The 23,136-nt window shown below is 33.9% G+C and overlaps 2 long non-coding RNA genes across 2 annotated transcripts; both read left to right on the top strand.

Annotated features, from left to right (window-relative positions):
* The first annotated feature begins 41 nt into the window (after positions 1-41).
* Positions 42-9,412, top strand: LOC128238230 (uncharacterized). Its single transcript, XR_008261653.1, has 5 exons — positions 42-505; positions 6,238-6,359; positions 7,203-7,297; positions 8,458-8,612; positions 9,179-9,412. It is a non-coding gene; the product is annotated as an uncharacterized LOC128238230 (long non-coding RNA).
* A 4,834-nt stretch (positions 9,413-14,246) lies between these two features.
* LOC128238232 (uncharacterized) lies at positions 14,247-22,191 on the top strand. Its single transcript, XR_008261655.1, has 3 exons — positions 14,247-20,091; positions 20,600-20,671; positions 21,350-22,191. It is a non-coding gene; the product is annotated as an uncharacterized LOC128238232 (long non-coding RNA).
* The last annotated feature ends 945 nt before the right edge of the window (positions 22,192-23,136 follow it).

Below are 23,136 nucleotides of genomic sequence, written 5' to 3' on the forward strand. Positions count from 1 at the left end.
CATATATATTTATTCTTATATCCTTTCTTAAATAATTACTATACGCCAGTTGATAGGCATAATATGTTTTATAAAAAAATAACAATTAAAAAAAACATTCGGAAATGTTCGGTCTTTTTTCAAATTGAAAGTAGGATTTACAAATTACAATATCAACATGGATGTGTTGTTAGCTATTCAGACATGTATCGAACGTTTTGCATTTTTTCCTTTTATGGAATAAAATCGTTTATTTTCTAAACAAATGAAACATGTTGCTGGAATTTCTTTTAAAGGTGTTCCGTCCATTTTGTAAATTGCAATCACGTGCCGTTTCTATCATCACGTGATATTTGTGAAGGCAGTGATTACTGTACTGCAAGGGAAGTAACACTGCGCGGAGTTTGAAATAAATAGTCTTATTCCTGAAGACCATAACGCTTTTTGACAAAGGTGACTTCCGGTTTATTTCCTAGTTATCGATACGAGTGAAAGGAAGAGCATAGTTGGCAAAATAGATTGATAGGTGAGTAAAACAGGTTAGGAACATCCGTTTATACATTTTTCTATAAATTTCTACCGTTTTTTGTAAATGTCAATGAAGTTTTCGACGTTTATACCCAACTTCAGTACACCTTTAAGTGGGTGGGGTAAAATAACAAAATATTTCCATAGTTCTCAAAGACTTCAAATACATATTGATTGTTATGAAGTATGCATTAAATTGTGGTTTGTTGAGTTTGTTATTAAATTAAATTGATAATATTTTGCAATTAGTGTGAAATTGTTAAAATATGCAACTTTAAAGCAGTCAAGTAAATGAAGCTTAAAGCATAATGTGATTAAGAAGGGCATTTAAATACTGACTGCTGTGCTGTATATAAACAAATATACAGGTCTTAGAATAACAGCTAATAAATAATGTACTAGTAAATTGTAACTATTTAAATATCTGACTGATATTAAAGTAGTCCAAATAATTGTATGTTTACGGATTTTTTTACGTTTTTTTGATATGGCAAATCCTTCACGTACAAATTGTTTAGTATCAAAAGTGGGTAGTTATTCCGATCGGGATTCGGGGTTAAAGCATTTAACATCTAAACAATATCATAAGAACAAGAAATATTACCAGATTATGTTATTTTATATCAGTTCCATACATAAAAATGTCATATCCTACGAATAATTATGAGTTTGACTTGTTTTTTTTTTAATTTCTTGCTGTTAAAACATCCCTGTGAATCTGACTTTGCTAGGCTTTGCTATACTTTGCTTCAGCTTGACCTTGCTCAACGTAGCTTGAATTAGAAATTGTATCAGGCAAGTATGCCTAATCTCATAAGTCATTTATTCAACAAAGACATCCTTTTGTATTTGAATATAATTTCTGAGTGTTAAATATTTTGACTTTGTTCAGAACAAATCTGACTTTGGTAGACTTTGCTCGACCTTGCTCTACGTAGCTTGAATTTGATATTGTAGCATGCAAGTATGCCTAATTTTCGTTCCAATAACATCAATTATTCAACAAAGACATCCTTTTGTATTTGAATAATTTACTTTTGAGTGTTAATATATTGACTTTGTTCAGAATAAATCTGACTTTGCTAGACTTTGCTCGACCTTGCTCTATGTAGCTTGAATTTGATATTGTAGCATGCAAGTATGCCTAATTTTCGTTCCCATAACAACAATTATCCAACAAAGACATCTTTTTTTAAATTTAAATCTTACTTATGAGTGTTAATTCATTGACTTTGTTCAAAATATCCCTGACTTTGCTAAAATTTGCTTGACTTTGCTAGACGTAGCTTGAATTAAAAATTGTATCGTGCAAGTATGCCATACTTTCGTTCTCATAAAGTCATTTATTCAACAAAGACATCATTTTGTATTTGAATATTACTTATGCGTGTTAATTCATTGTCTTTGTACAAAATAAAACAAAATTTGCTTCAATTACTTGACTTTGCTTGACTAAGATATTGTATCATGCAGATATCATGCAAATATGCCTTATTCTCGTTCACAATAAGTCATTTATGCGACAAAGTCATCTTTTCGGGATACAATAACGATTATAAGTGCTACTAAACTTACTTTGTTAAAAATAAAACTGACTTTGCTTGACTTTGCTAGGCTTTGCTTGACTTTGCTAGGCTTTGCTTGACTTTGCTTGGCTTTGCAGTGTTTAGTAGGACCCCTTTCTCATGGCCTCAGAAAAAGGATGTCCGTACTAGTTTCTACTAAGGCAACAGACTTGAGAGTGATTCTGTAAGCTTTCAGCTTGCGTAGCAATCTAGCTGAAATGATTAGGCATAAAATAAGATACTAGTTGACTTTCAAACAGTTTTTTTCCATTTGTGTTGATTTGTTTTTTTAGTCTGTTGAAATGTTTATTAGAACTGTTGAGCATTGCTTACTGCAACTTATATTTATTTTCTTAATTAAGTTGAATTTAACGAACACATAACATGACTTGTGATTTTACAGATACATTTTTATTTCATTGATTGTATGGGTGTATTTTCTAAAATGATGTAATAAAAGTTATTCCGGATTTCCTTGTTTTTGTTTGAAGAAAATGTGTTGAGGTTTTGGCATAGCATAGTGTCATCATCATTGTTGTGTGCAAATAAAAAACGTTCAAACAATGTAATAAAAACCATACGGTCAAGCCAAGTACTCCAGAGGCACAAGGTTATTGCCAAAGAGACCAGTAATTTATTTAGTCAAATAAAACAAGGGATCCATTAGAAAAGATAACGGATGTACAACATGTATTTGATTCCGCAAATCTTAAAGGACTCCAGCAATGTACAAGCCGACACATCGTGGAAAAGCAGGACAGAATTTAAAAGCATAACAAGAGCCATGCCAACAATTTGAGCAGTCGCCTCACTTTTATTTTAGATAGATCAAAGAATGCAAACGCCTAGAAACAATAATTTCAGTCATTAATCTGTTTCAGAACCACAATTTCCTCAACAGCAATAGTTTGCTCAACCAAATGAAGGTTGGTCACCGTTCCAACCAGGTCCTCTTCCATTTAATCCATATGTTATGCCAAACATGTTCTATCAGTCAGCACCAACAGTTGCCAAGACAGTTCTTGAGCCAGCTTACCAGACAAAGCAAAAAATTGCATGTTATATCCCCAACAGATTAAGATGTATCCAGATTTGACTTTTAACGACAGAAATGTTTTCCCAATGTTCAACAGTCGTGGTAGAAATCAACAAGACCTGCTGTTTACTAAACATAATAAACCATGTTACTTGGTACCTTCTTTACCTGTCATATTCATTTCTTGTGTCATTGCAAATGAAGGAATTCAGAAATATCTACATAAAATATGCACATAATTATGCATAAGATTGCCAATTTAATTCAGCCAAATGTATGAAGTTGTGCAAAAGAACCAAAATCAAAAAATGGTTGGCGTAATCCTCAGGCCAATACTGCTGACCTCGGACAAATATTATTTATGAAATCACCAATTAAATAACATTATAATAGTATTGGTTAACAAATATTCAATATATGGCACAATAAATAAATAAATAACAGACAACGCGAAAACTTTTCCTTCTTCACAGGACATTGCGACAGGTAAACACTGAAAGTTTACCTGTCGCACCAAATTTTTACCTGTCGCAATGTTACAAACAGTATTCAGTAACATCAGCCTAAACCTTGATTTTAAGCCTCTTTTTTAAATAAGTTTTGTAATTCCCCATTTGAACAGGTTTAGATCTTTTTGGTTAGATTTGTCCTACAGTACTATAATAAATTACAAAAAAAGCCAAACATAATGTAAAAAAAAAAATCAATATTCGGATCTTATAAATGTCATAATTTTTTTCTTCCCTTGCCTCCCAAAAAAACTCATATCTGGTTCGTCTACCCATGAAACAGCTAGATCTTACCCTTTTAATTCATCTTTAAATTAAAGATACAATAGGGTTATAAAATGTAACGAATTGTACTACCAGTCAAACTCAGGCACAACATTTATGCAAAAACGAAAGTAGAGTTCTTGTTATTCGCAATGTTAAACAGAGTGGAAAGAAAGTCAGCTCGGCATATTAATCATCATATTTACGATTGCCGGGAACCACTACATACGGAATTTTGTAATTTCCGAACATTTCCGTAAAATAAAAGTATTAGAGTACCAGCTGAAATCGGAACCTTACGCGTTTTTAATCGGCTTTTACGGAAACATGTCGAAACGGGGTTTACAAATAGTGAAACACGGATTAACACGCTGAATAATCATGATATAAAATAACTCTGAACATTTATTTAGAAACTGAAAGTAAATTTTCCGAAAATTAAACGGTGCTGACTTTAATTTTTCACCGGACATTGTGACCGATCAAAACAAAAGTTTCGTCGGTCAAAATTGAAATATACCGGACATGTCCGACTGTCCGACGGACATTTGCATTGTCTGAAATAAGATGTCATAAGTATATTAAAAATAGCTAAAAGAATAAAATAAATCTCAGATATCTGGAGTTTTTTTCCAACTTTACTTATTTAATTGAGTACATCTTGCACAACATTTTCTCTCTCAGACCTGTGATTAAACATTAAAACATTAAAACATTGTTTATATTACTCAAATTGTTTTAAATTCCCTGTAAAAACATAAAGAAATTTAAACGACACTTATTCATTCACATGTCATGTTCACACAGTTTGCTTGTCTACAGGATGGGGCCAATTTTGTAAGGGGCCAATAAGTCTCACGTTTCAACTAGGGGCTGATTTGGTAAGGGGCTGACATGTCTGGCATCAAGTGAAAAACCTAATTTCTGCAAAACACTTTAATTTTCATTAAATCATAAATATTATACAATATTGTGGGCAACGAGGGTGGGGGAGGCTTGGATTCATGGTACCATATTGTGTTTGAAGGTGGTATAATTATTATGTGTGAGGAGGGGGAGAGGGGCTATAAAAAAGTCTTAAATGGTACTTCATTTACACCCAACATGTCCATAATGAAAGCAACAGTTCAACGCTATACTTTAGGGCAAATTACTTTTCAGAAGTGACTACGAAGTGTTACATGTGTTTTTCTCTTCTTTTTATGATATAAACTCAAAAATGACAGTGATTCAAAGCATGGCTAGACCATTGGCTACTTCCAATCTTTGTAGGCTTTGAAGCCAAATCGTTTGTTTAAAAGACTTGAATTGCTGAACATGCTGAATCTAATTGATCTATATTTTTATGCCCCCCCTTTGAAGAAGAGGGGTATATTGCTTTGCAAATGTCTGTCGGTCGGTCTGTCGGTAGACCAAAGCTTGTCCGAGTGATAACACAACAATTCCTGGACGTATGGTCATCAAACTTGACATGGAGGTTGGACCTGACAAGTAGATGACCCCTATTAATTATAAAGGTCATCGGGTTAAAGGTCAAGGTTACAATAAACTTTAATGGTTAAAGGATTTTAAAGCTTGTCCGAGTCATAAAACTAGACATTAGGGTATTAGTGGGCATGGGGTCAAAGGTCAAGGTCACAGTGACCTTGAACATGAAAAGCTTGTCTGTGTGATAACTTGACAATGCCTGCACCCATGGCCCTCAAACTTGACATTAAGGTTTTGGGTGACCAGTTGATGACCCCTATGGATTTTGAGGTCAAAGGTCATAACTCATATTCATCATTAAATTTTGGTCATATTTGCTTATTCCCTGCTGCTAAGAGGATATATTTTTATCTGCAAATATCAGTCATCATCTGAACATGATTGAAAACTGTACATACATTCCTCATACTTCGAATGGTCATGATCTTAAAACTGCCTCAAAGGCATCAAACATCTCTTGTTATTGTTTACATTCTCATCACATTGTTTTGGCTAATGAGAGAAGTATACATATATATATATATGTACATGTGCAGTACATCCATATATAATTGTAGGAACATGAATTGATATAATTATTATGGTGAAGTTTACATTAATCTATCAGGAATTTACATTTACTGTCAAAATCAAGAGTTTTCATTATACATGTGTACCTTAAATATATTCCAGATTTTCTAGATTATGATCAGTTACTTAAGTCTACCTCGGACATTGGGGAGGTTCAACCCCTCTCACCCACTGCAAACCAATTTATTTTCCTTCATCCTGTATCAGAATCATGTGTAACAATTAATACATATTTCCCTATTTTGCAAGTTATTTTCATGCAAATTGATAAATATTTTGTTTTGTTTTATTATTTCAGTTTCCATCTCATCAACGGATGAGGACAAAAGACTCCAGAGCATGCAAGTCGGCATACATGTAGCCAGGCAAAGAATTGTCATAACTTCTTAAGTGATCATTGTCTGCCATTCTCCCCTGCAGGTGATATTCTTGATCTTTCCAAAAAAAATGCAGAAAAAAATAAAAACACTGTCTATTAGGCTTCTTATATAAATACTAATGGCATTCAAACCTGAAATTAAGACTAAAGTGAAGGGCAAGTCTTCCATTATGGATGAGGCAACAAACAAAAATAATGATAAAGTGTTGAATAACTGATCCAATATAATGATGAAACAAACAGTAGAACTTGATCTTAGGCTCAAAGAGTTCAAAATGTTGCCACTGCAGCTAAAATAGTAAAATCAGTCCTTGATTTTGAGGAATATGATATATTGATGCACAATGGCAGTACTGTGAGAGGTGTCAAAGGAGGTGTTGAAGCCCTCAGCAGATAAAAATGGCCATTTGATGGAGATCAGAGAAAAAAATGTGGCGGAATGGTCTATTGGTAAAGCACTTGACTGTCAATCCAGGGGTTGCAGGTTCGATTCCCCACTGCACCACTTAACAAATACTTATTGTCTTCCGGGAGGGACATCAAATTGGGGTCCCGTGTCACAGTGCTATACGCTGGTGCATGTTAAAGAACCAGGGTAGCTCTTACCAGGGTTACATTCTGTCTGTGCACTATGGTCCAAAAACATAAATTGACTAACAGTCTTATCGGAGTACACGCCGAATGCGAGTATAAATAAGCTAACACACCACCACCAGATCAGTGAATACATTGTACATGTGATAAGTAATGTGGCTGAAACCCTCATAAAAAAACTTGGACTAAATAACATGTTCCAAGGCTTTTCACTTGGTCAGAAATGTAACTGTGAGGTAATGACAATTATGAATGTGGAAAATATAAACTTCTATTTCTCCAATCAACAGCAGATTTATCTAGAGGTGTGATGTCTCAACAAAAGTACTGGGTTACCTGACCATCTATTATGCTGCTTTTCATGAGGAAAAGCTCAAATACAGGTGTAAGTTGAGTAGAACATTAAAGCTTTATTTAAATACAATGACTTTAACCTTGTTTTTTTTTTTATTAAGGAAGCCCTTTCGACATTGTTTTAACATTTTAAGTTTAGAATAAATTTAATTTTCTAAATCAGGCACCCTCTTACATCAAATCCTGGACCGCCCCTGATTGATTAAAGATACAATTTGTTACTTGATAAAATTTGGTGCAGTATTTATTTTTATTACATAGGGCTGATTTTTATGCCCCCACAAAGTGGCGGCATATAGGGTTGCCCTTGTCCGTACGTACGTACGTCTGTCCGTACGTACGTACGTACGTACGTACGTCCCGAAGATTGTTTCCGATCTAATTATTGAAAACCGTTTGTCCAATCCTCACCAAACTTTAAACACATGTTTGTGACCATAATATCTTGATCAAGTTCGATAGTCATGGAAATCGCTTTAGTCATTTAGGAGTTACGGCCCTTTTTTGTCAAAAATTCCCGAAGATTGTTTCCGATCGAATTCTTGAAAACCGTTTGTCCAATCCTCACCAAACTTTAAACACATGTTTGTGACCATAATATCTTGATCAAGTTCGATAGTCATGGAAATCGCTTTAGTCATTTAGGAGTTACGGCCCTTTTTTGCCAAAAATACTTCAAAAATATATGTTTCCAATCTAATTCTTGAAAAGTATGTGTCCAATCCTCACCAAACTTTACATACATGATTGTGACCATAATATCTTGATCAAGTTCGATAGCCATGGAAATCGCTTTTGTCATTTAGGAGTTACGGCCCTTTATTTGCAAAAAAAGACTTGAAAAATACGTCCCGAAGATTGTTTCCGATCTAATTCTTGAAAACTGTTTGTCCAATCCTCACCAAACTTTTAACACATGTTTGTGACCATAATATCTTGATCAAGTTCGATAGCCATGGAAATCGCCTTAATCATTTAGGAGTTAGGGCCCTCAGATTATCCTGAATAATCATTATGGCTTATTTTCTGTGACAAAAAATCAAAGTGGGGGCATCCGTGTCCTATGGACACATTTCTAGTTTAATACTGATTATATGTTCCTATGAAGATTGGACCATTTTTTGTTTCACTTTTGTATATCACTCAAACAGCAGGAAAAGTTACTGTTCATGTATTCTTTTTATTTTTCAGTCCACGTTTTGAGCCATGATGTGCCCAGGCAATACAGCAGAAGTCAAAGACAACCAATGAACAGAAAGACAGCATCATTGACGCTCTGTTTACCAAAAAACCATACTATCATTGTCAAGCTGAATCTCCGTCTTTGACTTCTATCAGTCCGCCAGGTATGATTCAAGTTTTAATGTGACATACTTATTCAAAATTAATACATTACACAGGTATAAAAAACATAAACTTTGGGTGATAAACCTTTAACTACTTACTAAATAATGCATGTACGGAAAATATTAATTATTGTAAACAAGATGGTGACTGTGTATTTAATAGCTGAAAACACAAAAATATTAAATGATTGGTGAATGCTAAAAGATTTACAGTTATCGATTATCGTGTCATAAGGTAGAATTAAGAAATACTGTGTTTTCTGCAACTTTCTTTCAAAATTAAACTCGGTATCCTTTATAAGAACCATTGTTTTCGACATTTATTCATACTTTTTGGCATATAAAACAATTGTATTAATTGTGGTAAATCTTTTTTGGGAGTAAGAGTGCATCTTTGAGATACATGATCAGGTTCCAGACTGAGTGTAAATCTGTGTTATGAAACAAATCTCTGGCTTATTAGGACAGTTATTTATGTAAAAGCTTATGTCCCTAAGTTAGTATTAACCTTTTATTAACATTAGATGGAATGATTTACTAAAATGCTCTTGAATGATTTTTTACAGGAATATATGAAGACAGTTCAAACAGAGGCTCGACAGATCCATATCAAGATGTTTATAAAGCCTGACAATTTTAAAGCCAGACAAGGACCTAGCAACTGGAAAACATGCCCTTAATTCCAATGATTAATATATACATATGACTATATAGTTATTTTACTACAATTTTATATTTTGTTTGTTTGTCAATATTGCAATATTGATATAGTTCACTTCCACTAAATGAAAAAAATATAAGTTTAATTTTGGGTCCCATTACTTTTAGTTAATTAATTTTGTTCAGTTAATTTTATATTGGTTTTCTTAGACAAGATATCAGATAACAAAGCGATGACTGATGAATTATATACAACGCAAAGCCAAAACAATGACATGGAAAAAGAAGATGGCAGCTTTGGTTCTTAAATTGGTTTAAGTTTTGGATTTCTCAAAACTAAAAAAACTAACCTGTAGTATATCATCAAATGATTTCCGAGAGCTGTAAAATAGCTATATCTCAATAATTTATTGTGTCCTGCAGTCCCTAGCTTAGTTTTCAGTTTTCCTTGATTTCACAGCCATACCCTTGCATTTGGTATTGATCAAATTGTTCAGTTATTTTCATGGATCAATATAGACTGCCCAGGAAATCCATATAGTGAATATACACAAATCTTGTCTGAAACCAGACTGATGTGTAATTAGCTTAGACATTTTGTAAGTAGCGAAAACTAAAGGCCCCCCTATAGTCCTGGCATTTAGGTTTGACACCAAACTGTGTCTTATTTGTTTTTAAATACATGTATTCCTTTCCATGAATACTTGTAAGGTAAATATAATAAAACATATAAAACACTACTCTTAGGCATAGGATAGCAAGTATTAACTTCAGCTGGAGTTTGTACAAATACTGCCAGTGGTCAAGGTTGTCCACAGCCTGGGGCTTATGTTTTATGTATTGGCTTATATAGCAAAAACTCTTCAAAACCAGTTATAACTAAAACTTATATGTTCTGTTGTTCTCTTCGGTGTTTTGTCAAGTAAGCTAGGGTCAATGTATATACATGTAGCAACACGGACCTCATTTGTTTTGAAATTGTAAACAAAAACAAACCATGTATTATAAATTCATCAAAATAAGTTGCTTCTTGCCTTAGATTAACACCATTTTCAATCCGCGTAAATAAGGCCCATTGTAACAACAAGGAAATGGATATTGTTAAATGATGGTTAATTCCTGTTGGATACTGGCCGAGGTGTTTCGATTGTTAAATTACATGCAGCTTTGACAGCTAGGACCAAGGCGTTAATATTAGGCAACATGTTAACGAGTTGTCCAAGAACCATTATAACCATGTTATCAATTTCCGTTCATGCATCTGCGTTATTATATACCACCACTGGAGTAGTACATTCCGTCAAATTATTTAGGTCGGGGTATTTCAGGCATAAAACACTGGAAAAGCCGACAAATTCTATATTTCGGGTGGCAATTTCCAGCATGTTGGGAAACAAGCCCCGTCTTAAGAACCATATATGCCCATCCCCCTCCGTTGGGGCATTAGACCACACCCTTTGCTGCTTTATTGCCATTGTTTACAGTTTTAAACAATAAACTTAAAATGCCTTGTGCATATTCACCGTCATACTTTTTTCCTTTAACATAAAATCATTTTAAAATGTATACTGTTCTAAGATATAAAATGAAAATTATTAATATATAGACAAGATTAGAAGAAAACGCCATACTAAGGCAAGCTATCAGTCTTAACCATAAAAACAACTTGTTTTGAGAAAACGTCTTCATTGTACATTCAAACGAAACCTGTCAAATTTAATTGACATTTACTTCTTTGGAAAACGAGTTACATAGAAATTTTTGACATGAAAATTCCCTGCTTTGCATCCCTTGTTTATTGCACTGATCTCACAGCAGGGGTCAATTTCTTATGTATTTGTTTATTGTTTCATGGCCATTTAGAGTAGTAGATAATCTCATTGTCTTACTAAAAACATATCCAATTATTGTATATTGAATAATACACATACATGTACTATTATAAGTGTTTTGATATAAATATTGTATATATAAAACTGATATATTTTAATCCACTTTAAACATGTTCACCATTGAAATATCCAAATTGTGAAGCATCATGTATGATGTATTACTGGGCTATTATATAACATATAACTTGATTCTTATTCTAAAGCATTGACATAATAATTTCATTATCATTTGAAAACTTAAACCAAAAAGCTATTCGACGTGATCATTTGTTCATTTCTATAACAAAACCTCCAGATCAGCACAGTAGGACACTCTCAGATCTTAGACAGCAGTCAGCAATAGCATGACGCAGACGTACGTATACTTTGTTGTAAGAGTAGGTAATTTAGGTGTAAAAATAAAAATAGAAGTGCAGGATGAAGGCCGATAATAGATACAAGTTATCGTTTATTATTTAGTTGTGTTTAGCCATCGAAGCACATGAATTCTAACCATTCGGAGCTCCTCGGCCATTTTTATCGTGTTTTTCGATAAAAATAGTCGAGGAGCTCCGAATGCAATACTAACTAGACTGGTACCCTTATTCTCTTTTCTACAAAAAGATTTTTATCAAAAAGTAACGAAGGGTACCAGTCTAATAATAACAAGACAATCGGAACAACTCGGCCATCATCGAACAGAAATATCGAAGCATGCCTAATACGGTTACGTATATTGATGGATTGTCCTATAAACTTGCACGTGTTTAACAAATACATTATGAAAGAGAACAAAAGGAGTTTAGAAGGAAATATATATGTGTGTGTGTCTGTCTGTTTTTCGCTGTCGGGCATTGTCATGTTTTAATTAATAAAACATGGGTACTCTTCAAAATATGTTTTGGATACCACGTGACAGATGTGTTTAATCCTGTTTATTGTAATTGAAACAGAATTTGAATTAAAACGGCATAATTTGCGCTATTCGAGATGTGGAAACTAACAGAAGGTAAATTATGAGGTCATTTAGTCACATATCAATCTTAATATGATCAGTTTATATATCTAATAATCGCTTCAGCTTAAAATGGAAATTACGTACGACCTATATTTAGAATTTTCAAAAGTGCCACGGAAAACCCCTCGTTCTCGATTAAAAAAACCTACAAAATAAAATAGGTTAACGTAAGTCGATCACGTTTCGGACTACTTTTTACATAAATACATGTACGAAACGAAACCGATTCGTTAAGGTACTAACTACCGTAAAATGAATCTCTTTACAGGCAATATCAATTTTGCCTTGATCTATTTATAGCATTACATAATGGTTTACACACGATTTGCATTGCAATACCAAACATTCTAGCTACCATGATCATATTAGTCATTACTGACTTGAATGCACTCATGCATTGTAACAGGTATTGATTATATTAGCTTCACTTAGCTGCAGCGAACACGTATTAAATATATAACCTTTTGGGACATGTTCGCTGAAGAGAGCGCCGTACATCACAAATATACCCAACCAGAATTCGTGCGCTGTTATTTCACTCGTATGCATTATATACAGACATAGTAACTATATTAATGTAGTTCACAAACACATTTTCAAAATAAATAAAAAAACGCTTAATAGATGGGTGTTTTACCTTTATAATAACTCCGATTATAAACATTCCTTAATTAGGTCATAGTTGTGTTCCAATTTAATCACGTTTACCCACCGCGTGACTCATCTTTCATAGGGGGTGCAAGACGGGGTTTTCCAGCACTGGTCACATGACCGGAAACATACGTCCGGTAGGTAAGAAAAGGTTATTTGCGCGAAAATAGGATTTTTTTTTTCTTCGAAAATATACTAAGAGGATCAATGTTTGTTTCAGTGTAAGATCATAATATTTTTGACCGAGTGAGCACCAAAATTTATATTCACTTTTATTGTTAAAGAGGTGAAATATATTGCGATCCTACAAAGAAACAACCAATTCTCCGTTTAATAAATATCTCAAATTGGAAATGAAAGTTATTTAATCACACTTTAGGAGAAGGGAGGGCATAAGGAAATAAATTAAGCTTTTATTAGCATTTACAAAAATGAAATAAAATTGTGTTTAAGGTCCATTATCATGTAATAAGTTCTTACAATATATTAAGTACTGAACAGTAGCATTTTTGAAAATAGGTATTTTCGTGAATACAAGATCACTCAAGAAAATAATATTTAGGCGAAAATAAGCTAACGATTTGGATGGTTGAACTACCTGAGCAGTAATAACTATTTATCACTTAACATTTGGTTCCGACGCTCTTGTCTCACACCTTTATTTTGGAAATGAAATAAATATCGAAACATATGAACTTTAAACTTTTTTTATAGATTTTAAAGTCGGACAATTTTACCACCAGTGGTTCTAGATATATACGTTATATTGCTAATTCATGTTATTATTTCGAGAAATAATTTCCATTTCCACCTACTGGTAGATTCTTCACATTTAACATGACACCTTGTTTTCGCCAACACCAAGGTTCAATGGGAGCATTCTTTTCCCCCTTTTTATTGTTTTTATGAAATGATAGACTTCTGTTAAAGTGGTCTCGCAAATTGATAAGTGATAGGCAATACCATTCACTCTTTCTCGATCATGCAACCCATTATCAACAACAACCGCGCAATTACTGCTGTAATTATGTAATGCGTCATATACATGAAGAAGTCGGGTTAAAGAAAACTTACTTAGCGGTTCTCAAATTTCATAACTATTCCTGTTGTAATTACTTTGTTAATCACTGTTTATTTGCTAGAAGTTTACATTTTACTGGTAAACACGATTTGTTAGAATAATCACTTATTATTGATATATGTGACTCGCATAATTATGCTTTAACTAGTGTTCCTTTTTTGAATACACAACAAATGTGATACAAATGGATTTAAACAGGAACACTAATCTTAAAGGGGATCTAAAAGGAAAACTGGACGAATGCAGATGACTGGAAGTTTCTATTACACATAGTGTTGTTAGTGAAACATTAGGCATTTTTGCTCAAACTACCTACTTCAATAGTATTTGTAGTTGAGAAAATATGACCACAATCAACGACTACATATATACCACGGTTACATTTGTGATTACCAGTCGGATATGAAACACGCGGTTTTAAGATACAATCCCCTCTATAAAGATAAGGAAGTGAAAATATATCATTTTTGAATACGGAACATATACAATCAAAGGTACGGTGTGAAAAAGTGAAGGAAGTATCTTTCAGTAAGGACACAGAACTTGAACAATGACCCTACGGCTTTATTTGAGTACAAGTCATTTATAGAAGAGGCTTTGGAAATTATCTTGTGATACAATAATACCGGTTGGTTAAATGAACGTACAATTTCCAAGAAATGGAGGAAAGGAATAATTCGTTGACAAATCAAACGAAATATGGAAGAAACAGGCAAACGTCGAGTCGAGGACCTCCCGATATCAATTCAGGAAGTTAATGATATCGTTTCAACTATCCTGTTATTTTTGTTTTCGGTTTTAAGCTGTTTTTAACCGACGCTGCATATTTTATTCAACAACGCCCAATTAAATAGTTTTCTTACAAAAAGAGTTGCGGAAAAGCACACGGTAGGACAAACCTATATGACTTTTATCTTTTTACTATATCACGCCCATCCATCCGTCCCGTTTTTCCGGTCTATATCTCTTTCAGACATTGTTGGATTTTACAACTATAAGTCAGAAGTGACCACCCTAGCACGAGGATGTGTAGCACACAAGACCCGTGTCCCTACATTCAAAGTCAAGGTCACAGCAACTGTCCGGTCAATATCTTTTTCATTCATTGTTGGATTTAAAAAAATGCCAGAAGTGCAACATAGCATGTGATGCGCACACGATCCGAGTCCCTTACTTCAAGGTCAAAGCCACAAAAAGCTTCTGAACTTAGTATGTTTTGCTAAATAAGCCTTACTGATAGTAGTTCGTGTCCGGTACATATCTTTCTCATTCATCGGTTGATTTCAAAATTATTTAGCAGAAGTGAGCAACAAAGCATGCGGATGTGTCGTGCATAAGACATGTTTCCTTACATTTGTGGTCAAGGTCATTACAGAACCATTATTTTTTCCTCATATCTTCCTCATGTCTCTAAATTATTGAAAAATCTGTGGCACATCAACTTGGACACGTTCGACTCGATTTCTTTAATTATTATATCCAGGCAGTATTTCCTGCACTTAGGTGCGCGGGGGTATAAACCACATTATAAGATAGCTCTTGTTTATCAACCGGCACACATTCACCTTTCGATGTATGTGAGCCCTTGCAAAAAGGCGTAACGTAAATTGGAAGTGCGTATTGGAAGTGCGTATATTACTGACTGCAGTATTATACCAGGACTCTTTGTCTACCTGGTACGCGTGTTGCTAATAAGGGGTGTTTTTTTCTAGACAACAAATGAAAAAAAACATACGGAACCACCCCCTAAGGGCTGAGAAAAATATCGACCAGTCACTTAATGACATGGGGAATGCAGCAATCTATGTTAGAAAAGTAACGTTCCTGGAAAGATCCGTCATACGTGTGACAGTTCAAACACCAATAATAAAAAAAATGGAAAGAAAAATATAAATTAATAAATAAAGGTAACAGCCTTCAAATGAATGTTATTTTGTTTGTAATCACATTGGCAGGAAAATTGTTTCACTAACAAAAATGGCGTACTATCTGCATCGACGAATCATCAGATATTTTGTAGCTATCTTAAAACATAAAATAAATATGTCTTTCCCTCATTCAGTTGGAGAACTGAAAGAAAAATCATACATAGGACTTGGTATTTATTTGGCAAAAGAAGTTAACACGTTTCCGTTGGGAGTAAACCTTTCTCAAAGTTGGTTATGTTATTTTCACGCACTGGCATTTGTTTTAATACGACGTAGATATTTGGAATACGGAAGTTGGAAGTTGCAAATGAACCATTGATGTGCATCCAAATAATAACATTCCACAAAATAATCCGTGAGGAGTAAAACAAAACGGGCACAAATTACTCTTCATCTTTTTTAAAGTGTTTTCTAGACGCGAATCATCACTTGATCAAGTGGGTGAAAAGGTAAATAACGAAGACAAAGCAATATAAATGAAGACCATCATTGAAAGTGAACAGGAAATTTTGTAACAATGATACAAAATTATGACAAAGGAACAGAATAGAAGAGGAATATTATGATCACTGATCTGAATCACTTATTGTAAAAGTCTTAGTATTCAAAGCTATCATAAGCATGTTACAAAATGTAGTTTTCCAAAACTAAAGTTGTGTAAGTAGGCTCGAGAACAAGCATCCTTAATACATTTTCCGATTATGTTGCAAGTTCTTGTTTTGACTTTGTTTTAGTTTGTGATAGTATACCATCAGGCACTTTTAAAACAACATTGAACAAATCGGGTAACAAATTAAACATTTCGAACATTTTATATTTTTCACTGTTTTGTAATTTTACCCCGCTATCACTTCCAAATCAAACGTCAGCGCGCACAGGTCTGGGACACGATTTCAACGATGTCATTTCTAAAATGACGTAATGCTTAGATACAATTTAATGGGCGCACTTTTCTGAAAAAAAAAACCAGTTGGATTTCATTTTTATTTCCTTGAAGGCAAAAAATATCTTTCTTTTAGTTTAAGATCACAATATATTTCACCTCGTGAACAACAAAATTTAATATTTCACTTGTGGTTACGCCACTTTAGAAATAAAGCTTTCGCTTCTCACTTGGCGAAATATAAAACGATCTTGCACTGAAACAATCAATTGTCCTCTATACTTCCATTTTAATGGATAATGATAATGCTCGAATGTTTTTCGTAAAATTTGATAATGTTTAGATACTGTATTTCAAAGCATAACCTTAACTTAATATACCAACAAATCCTTGGTATATAATGACCTGACTGAGTGTCATCGATACATTTTGTTTCGATAAATGTTCAACAAGCTGCTGAAAAGTAATTTCACTAAGAGCTGATACATATTATTTGTCTTCTCTGGTAAAAACATTAGGGTTGTTATTTTTGTTGAATCAAAAATAGTAGTATTTCAGTGGCATCAGAAATTCATTTTAAGTACAAACAAAAGGGCTATGATGAACCCTATATCGCTCAACAAATATGAAACAATTCAGTGGTTATGAAGGATGTTGCTGCTTGCCTAGAAATTAAGTGTTTGCCGAGTAATTGGATGGTTGATAAAGAGGCAGGTCATTGTAAGGGGGAATCAAAAGTATTTCCATGGAAGCCAATTCATTGTCAGCTGACAATGGATGTGATGGCAATTTAAGCCGAGTGTTGCTATGGAAGTGATTGGTTGCTTAGGAAGTGATTGGTTGATATGGATGCTGGTAGTTGCTAAGGAAAAGAGTGGCTGCTAAGAATATCATTGGTTGCTAAGAAAGTCATTGGTGGCTAAGGAATGAAGTTGTTGCTAAGGAAGTAATTAGTTGGTATGATAATCGGTGGTTTCTAAGGTAGTTGCTTGCAATGAATGAAGGTAGTGGCATTAATCGTAGATTGTTAAGGAAGTCATTAGTTCCTAGGGATGTCATAGGTAGTTGGTAAGGAAGTCATTAGTTGAAATGAAACTCCCTTGTCGCTAAGGTAGTCATAGATTGCTAAGAAAGTTATAGCTGGGAAGTACGAAGTACGAAGTAAATGGTTTCTAAGCAAGTCATTGGTTGCTTAGGAAGCGATTCGCTGCTATTAATGAAGGTAGTTGGTAAGGAAATCATGGTTGCAAAGGAAGTCCTTGGTTGCTAAGAAAGTTGGGGTTAGTCAGGAAGATACTGGTTGTCAAGGAAGTTATTGGCTCCTATGGAAGTAAGTGGATGCTCGGGAATTATCTGGTTTCTTAGGTAGTCATTGGCTTCTAAGGAAGTCATTTTTTTCTAAGAAATTCAAAGGTTGCTATGAATATAGGTAGTTGTTAAGGTTGTCATTTGCAACAAAGGAAATCATTGGTTAATAAGAACGCCAAAAATTGCTTTTGAGTCATTGGTTGCTATAGATGTATTAGCTGCTAAGGATATAAGTCGTGTTAAGGAAGTCATTTTTGCTCAGGAAGTCATTGGTTGCTACAGAAGTAAATGGTCACTAAGTAAGTAAATGGTTGCCAAGGATGTCATGTGGTTGATAAGAAAGTCATCTGTAGTCAAGGAGGGTCACTGGTAGCTAATGAAGAATGTGGTTGCTTAGTATGTCATTGGTTGCGAAGGAAATCATTAGTGGCTCAGTATGTAAGTGGTTGATAAGAAGGTAATGGGTTGCTAATCTAGTCATTTGTTGCTAAGAAGGTCATTGGTTGCTATATTTGTAGGTAGTTATTACCACTACATGATATCAAGGGTCTGGACCATGCGGTTTATAAAGAAGATTTTGAAAGATATTTCTATATAAGTATTATATAAGAACACCTGAGACAGCGGGGAGGGGCCAGCTTATTTCCAAAGAGAATTATTTGAACAATTTGGAATTTTGAAAAATTACTACCTGAGGCTACATACGAACTATCAATGGTTCTGACCATGCGGTTTCAGAAAAGAAGAAATATTAGTACATAAGTATATGGATATCCAGGGACCCCAACGGGGCGGGGTCAGCTTTGACTTAAGGCACATAATTTTAACAATCTTGATAAACGGCCACTACATTAGACTACATTCCAAATTTTAAAGGTCTATGATTTGCGGCTTCAGAGAAGAAGATTTTCAAAGTTTTTACTTCATAAATATATATAATAAAAGGGCCCCCTTAGGAACATTGCTGTGAAGTTATTTTGTAATCTGACCAGCAGTTTCTGAGGAGTTTCCATATAGTAATTTAGTGAAAACCAGCCCCGCCCCTGTCGGCAAGGTTTTTAAAGAATAAACATTCCGTAAAGGAATTTGATAAAGGATCACATGATTTTAAAATCAACGGTTTTTGAGGAGAAGTTTTTCCTTTTGGTTGTCATGGCAACCAGAGTTCTACATGGAACCATTTTTATTTAAGGAATCTGAGAGTAGACCATCCAAGGATCATTCCAATTGGCTATTGTGGTTAAGGAGGAGAATTTGTTTGAATAAAAAAGATGACGACGGACGACTTAAGGTCCCCTAGCGCAACAGCTCATCCCTGAATGAAATATTTCATTCACTGAATCGTACATATTCTTACTTATCATAAACGTCTGGGCTTCAAGGCAGAAAAAAATGGAAAGATAAAGAAATTGACTGCATCCCTCTGCTATACAAACTATTTTAATGTGATTATAAATGTTAGTCTTTAGAATATGGAAAGTGAGTTTGGTCACTTGGCGACTCTTGTGAAAAGGAAATATACAAGATGGCGTCAAAGATGGCCGCCCTAAATTGTGAGTAAGATTTTATGGTTTAAACAGGGCTAATTTTATAAAATAGTGTTAATTTTCACATGGATTAAATTGATTTTATAACATACATCAAATTGAGATATAAAATAAAGCACTTCAAGGTTAAGGTCATTTTAAAATTACTAATTATTCTTTATCAGTTTATTTGTCTTTAGTTTGTATCAAAAAGTGGTGGCAGAATATGTATAGCTTTTTATATTTTTGAAAACGCCAAGGTTTCATACCATTGCAGAAATGTAATTGATAATTTAACCATATTTCATATATTTCCTCGATTAGAAGTCAAGTGAACAGCAAAATGACCCTGTATTAGACCAGGTACACTTAACAAGCTACATGCATTATAGCAATCGGAACTCCTCGGCTAGTATGAAGATATGGCCACGGATATAATACGGGTCGTAAGAAAATAGTCCATCATGGCCGACCAAGAAGATGTTCAAACAACCAAGAGATAAGTTAGACCAAAGACAGAATGAGGAGCGTAACTGTTACCACTTATTTGTGTGTAAGTGTTATTTTTTATACTTATTGTATTTTATTAAAATATAAAAATGGTTTTAAAAGAGCCCTAATGAGAAACTAAATGGAAATGTCATTAATTCTTAGTGGGTGTGGTAAAGTCTTCTTCCATTTGACAGATTCTAAGAGATATACTGTACATTTTATTTCATTAACTTGATTTTTTTATAATTAGAATTTACATTATTTTAACCAAGGATGTATGGTTTATATGTCCGTGAGTGTTGGTATCGAACAGCTTAATGTAATGGCACAATTGATGCCTGTTCACTAATATAGCTCTCTAAATAAATTAGATCTCAAGTGGTTTAGCAAAATGAGTTTGAACGCATAAACCAGCACACATTTAAGATTAATATTATTGGTTCCAGTTTCAACTTCATGGTTAAATTCTATGATATCCACCGCTGGTGGTGATGCAGAAACATTGAAAAATGCTTACATTTTACTGTGCCAATGAAATGCAGACATTAAAATTTTAATCTTATTGTCAGAGAGCAGTATGGTACCAATGGTGCAGCCGACTCTGAATTCCTGGCTTGTTCTAATGAAAAAAGGCGGATGAGGTAATGGTAGTGCTATTTTCGAAATTGGAACAATAATTTACCAATCAAGTATCCTATTGGTTTAAGCCCAAATGTACCTGCATGTTTGTACAATTAATCAACAAGGATTGATAGTATTATTATTAAAATATCAACATTGTAGTGGAATTTAAACATGATAACCATTTCATTTCATATTCTTAAATTTACCAGTAGTCCAGAGCTAAAAGCTGCTCTCTCACAGACTGACAGTTCTTCTTGGTCATTCTTCAAAAGCCCTCAATTGATATTAAAGGAGTAATAAAATTAAATGTACACAGATATATGGCTTAAAGCAATAGCAACATATTATTTTCCAAACAATTGAAATCTGTTCTATTATGTGTGACCTTATATGACTAAGTAGAAGGCATTTATACCAAATTTTCAATCTTGAATATGAAAGACTGTGATCTGATATTATGTCAGCAGTCTAATATCACTGGTTTCCATACATTTGCACAATAGTTGCCAATTGGCTCGTTAAAAGACAAAAATAAAAAGGTTGCAGAACAGTAAAACTGTGAGGATGCAGCTTTAAATTGGTGTTGCACTTAATATTTTGTGAATACTTTTCTGTTGTTGTACAGGCTTTTAAAATAATTGATCTGAAAATATAATTCCTATTATTTCTGTTGTATTTTATGTTTTCTATTTCAGGCACTGGAATCCGAATGTAATCAAAAATGCCATTGTATAAGGATTGACCTGTAATGCATGGAAATCATCTAACACAACTGCAACGCCTACCTTGGGGAAATGAGTGCAAGATGGAAACAAAGCATTCAGTGAAACTTCTTGTCATCTCAAATATTTGATGACTCAATACTGATGTGAAGTTGCAGATAAAAGTAATCTGTTGGCCCGTGATTATTAGATACACCCGGACACATATTTTAAAAGGGTTATATGGTAAAGGATTTATCTACGCTTAAAGTGGTTTTCCTATATTAAGGAGGGAAAATAACTACAAAAACAGAAACAGAAGGCATTGGCAGACCAAATAAAGGAGAACTATTTTGTTCAGTTAAATTTTTAAGACTTTAGAAAAGCCTTTAATAGGGCACATTCTTGCAAATGCCATATTGAAAACTGGGCTCTTTAAAATGTGAAAAGGTGGTCTAGAGGATAAGCCTCAAATCCAAGGTTGTGGGTTCAAGCCCCTCCAAGATACTTTCTCATGACCTCAGGAAAAGGATGTCCGTACTTTGGCAACAGACTTAAGAGTGCTTCTGTAAGCTTCCAGCTTGCATAGCAATCTGATTAGGCATAAAATAAGATACTAGCTGATTTGCAAATAGTTTTTCCATTTGTGTTGATTTGTTTTTCAGTCTGTTGGAATGTTTATTAGAAGTGATGAGCATTGCTTACTGCAACCAATATTTAATTTCTTTATTAAGTTGAATTTAACGAACACATAACATGACTTGTGATTTTACAGATGCATGTTTATTTTGTTGATTGTATGAGTTTATTTTCTCAAATGATGTAATAAAAGTTATTCTGAATGTCCTTTTTTTGTTTGAAGAAAATGTATTGAGGCTTTGGCATAGCATAGTGTCTTCATCATCATCATTGTTTTGTGCAAATAAAACATTCAAAACAATGTACGGTATTAAAAACCAAACCGTCAAGCCAAGTACTCAAAGAGGCACAAGGATATTGCTAAAGAGACCGGTAATATATTTAGACAAATAAAATGCATAGAAAGATCTATACCTCTGACACATGGTAATGCTTTAGTCCTCTCATTGTGGGTTTATGGTTAAGACTGAGACTTACAGTATCTTTCATAATGAAGACTTAAATTTGTATGGCAACTTAAAGCCATATATATATATGGGGATTAAATGCCAGAAAGATTGTGCCAAAATACTCAATGCACTTAAAAGGGCTTGGCACAGAAATGAAAGTAAAAATGGGAGCAAAAACTAAATTATCATTAATTTTACATTGGATTGCAGACAGATGGCTCTGTTATTGCTTGACTAATATTAAAAATAAAATTAAGGGACATGTTGATCAAAATTGTAACTATTCTTGTTCGCATTTTATGGAGTTGGACATTTAAGAGTCATTGTGTGAAGAGTGATCTAAAGGCTAATTATTCGAAATAGATTAAGTATAAATGAAAAAGGTCTGGTATATATTGCTGAAAAGCTTAGTAACAAGGCTAATTATTTGTTAAAAAAAATCAATTGAGTATCTTATCAGTTACTGTTTTGGTGTTGTTGTTTTTAATAAAAAATGACAATTTACTCAAAGATATTGAGACTTATAATTATTGATTAAGACAAATAGAATGTGTAAAGAAACTTTTAATGAGTGGGCTTCTCCAAAGCCTAGGAGGTAAAGTGAAGCATGACCTGCCGTGAACAAAGACTATTTAAAGACAAGTTCTGTCAACTTAGTGCACAAGTCAATTGTACCCCCCCCCCGACCCCAGG

This window comes from Mya arenaria, chromosome 6 (assembly GCF_026914265.1).
Source record: "Mya arenaria isolate MELC-2E11 chromosome 6, ASM2691426v1".
Taxonomy (NCBI): Eukaryota; Metazoa; Mollusca; class Bivalvia; order Myida; family Myidae; genus Mya; species Mya arenaria.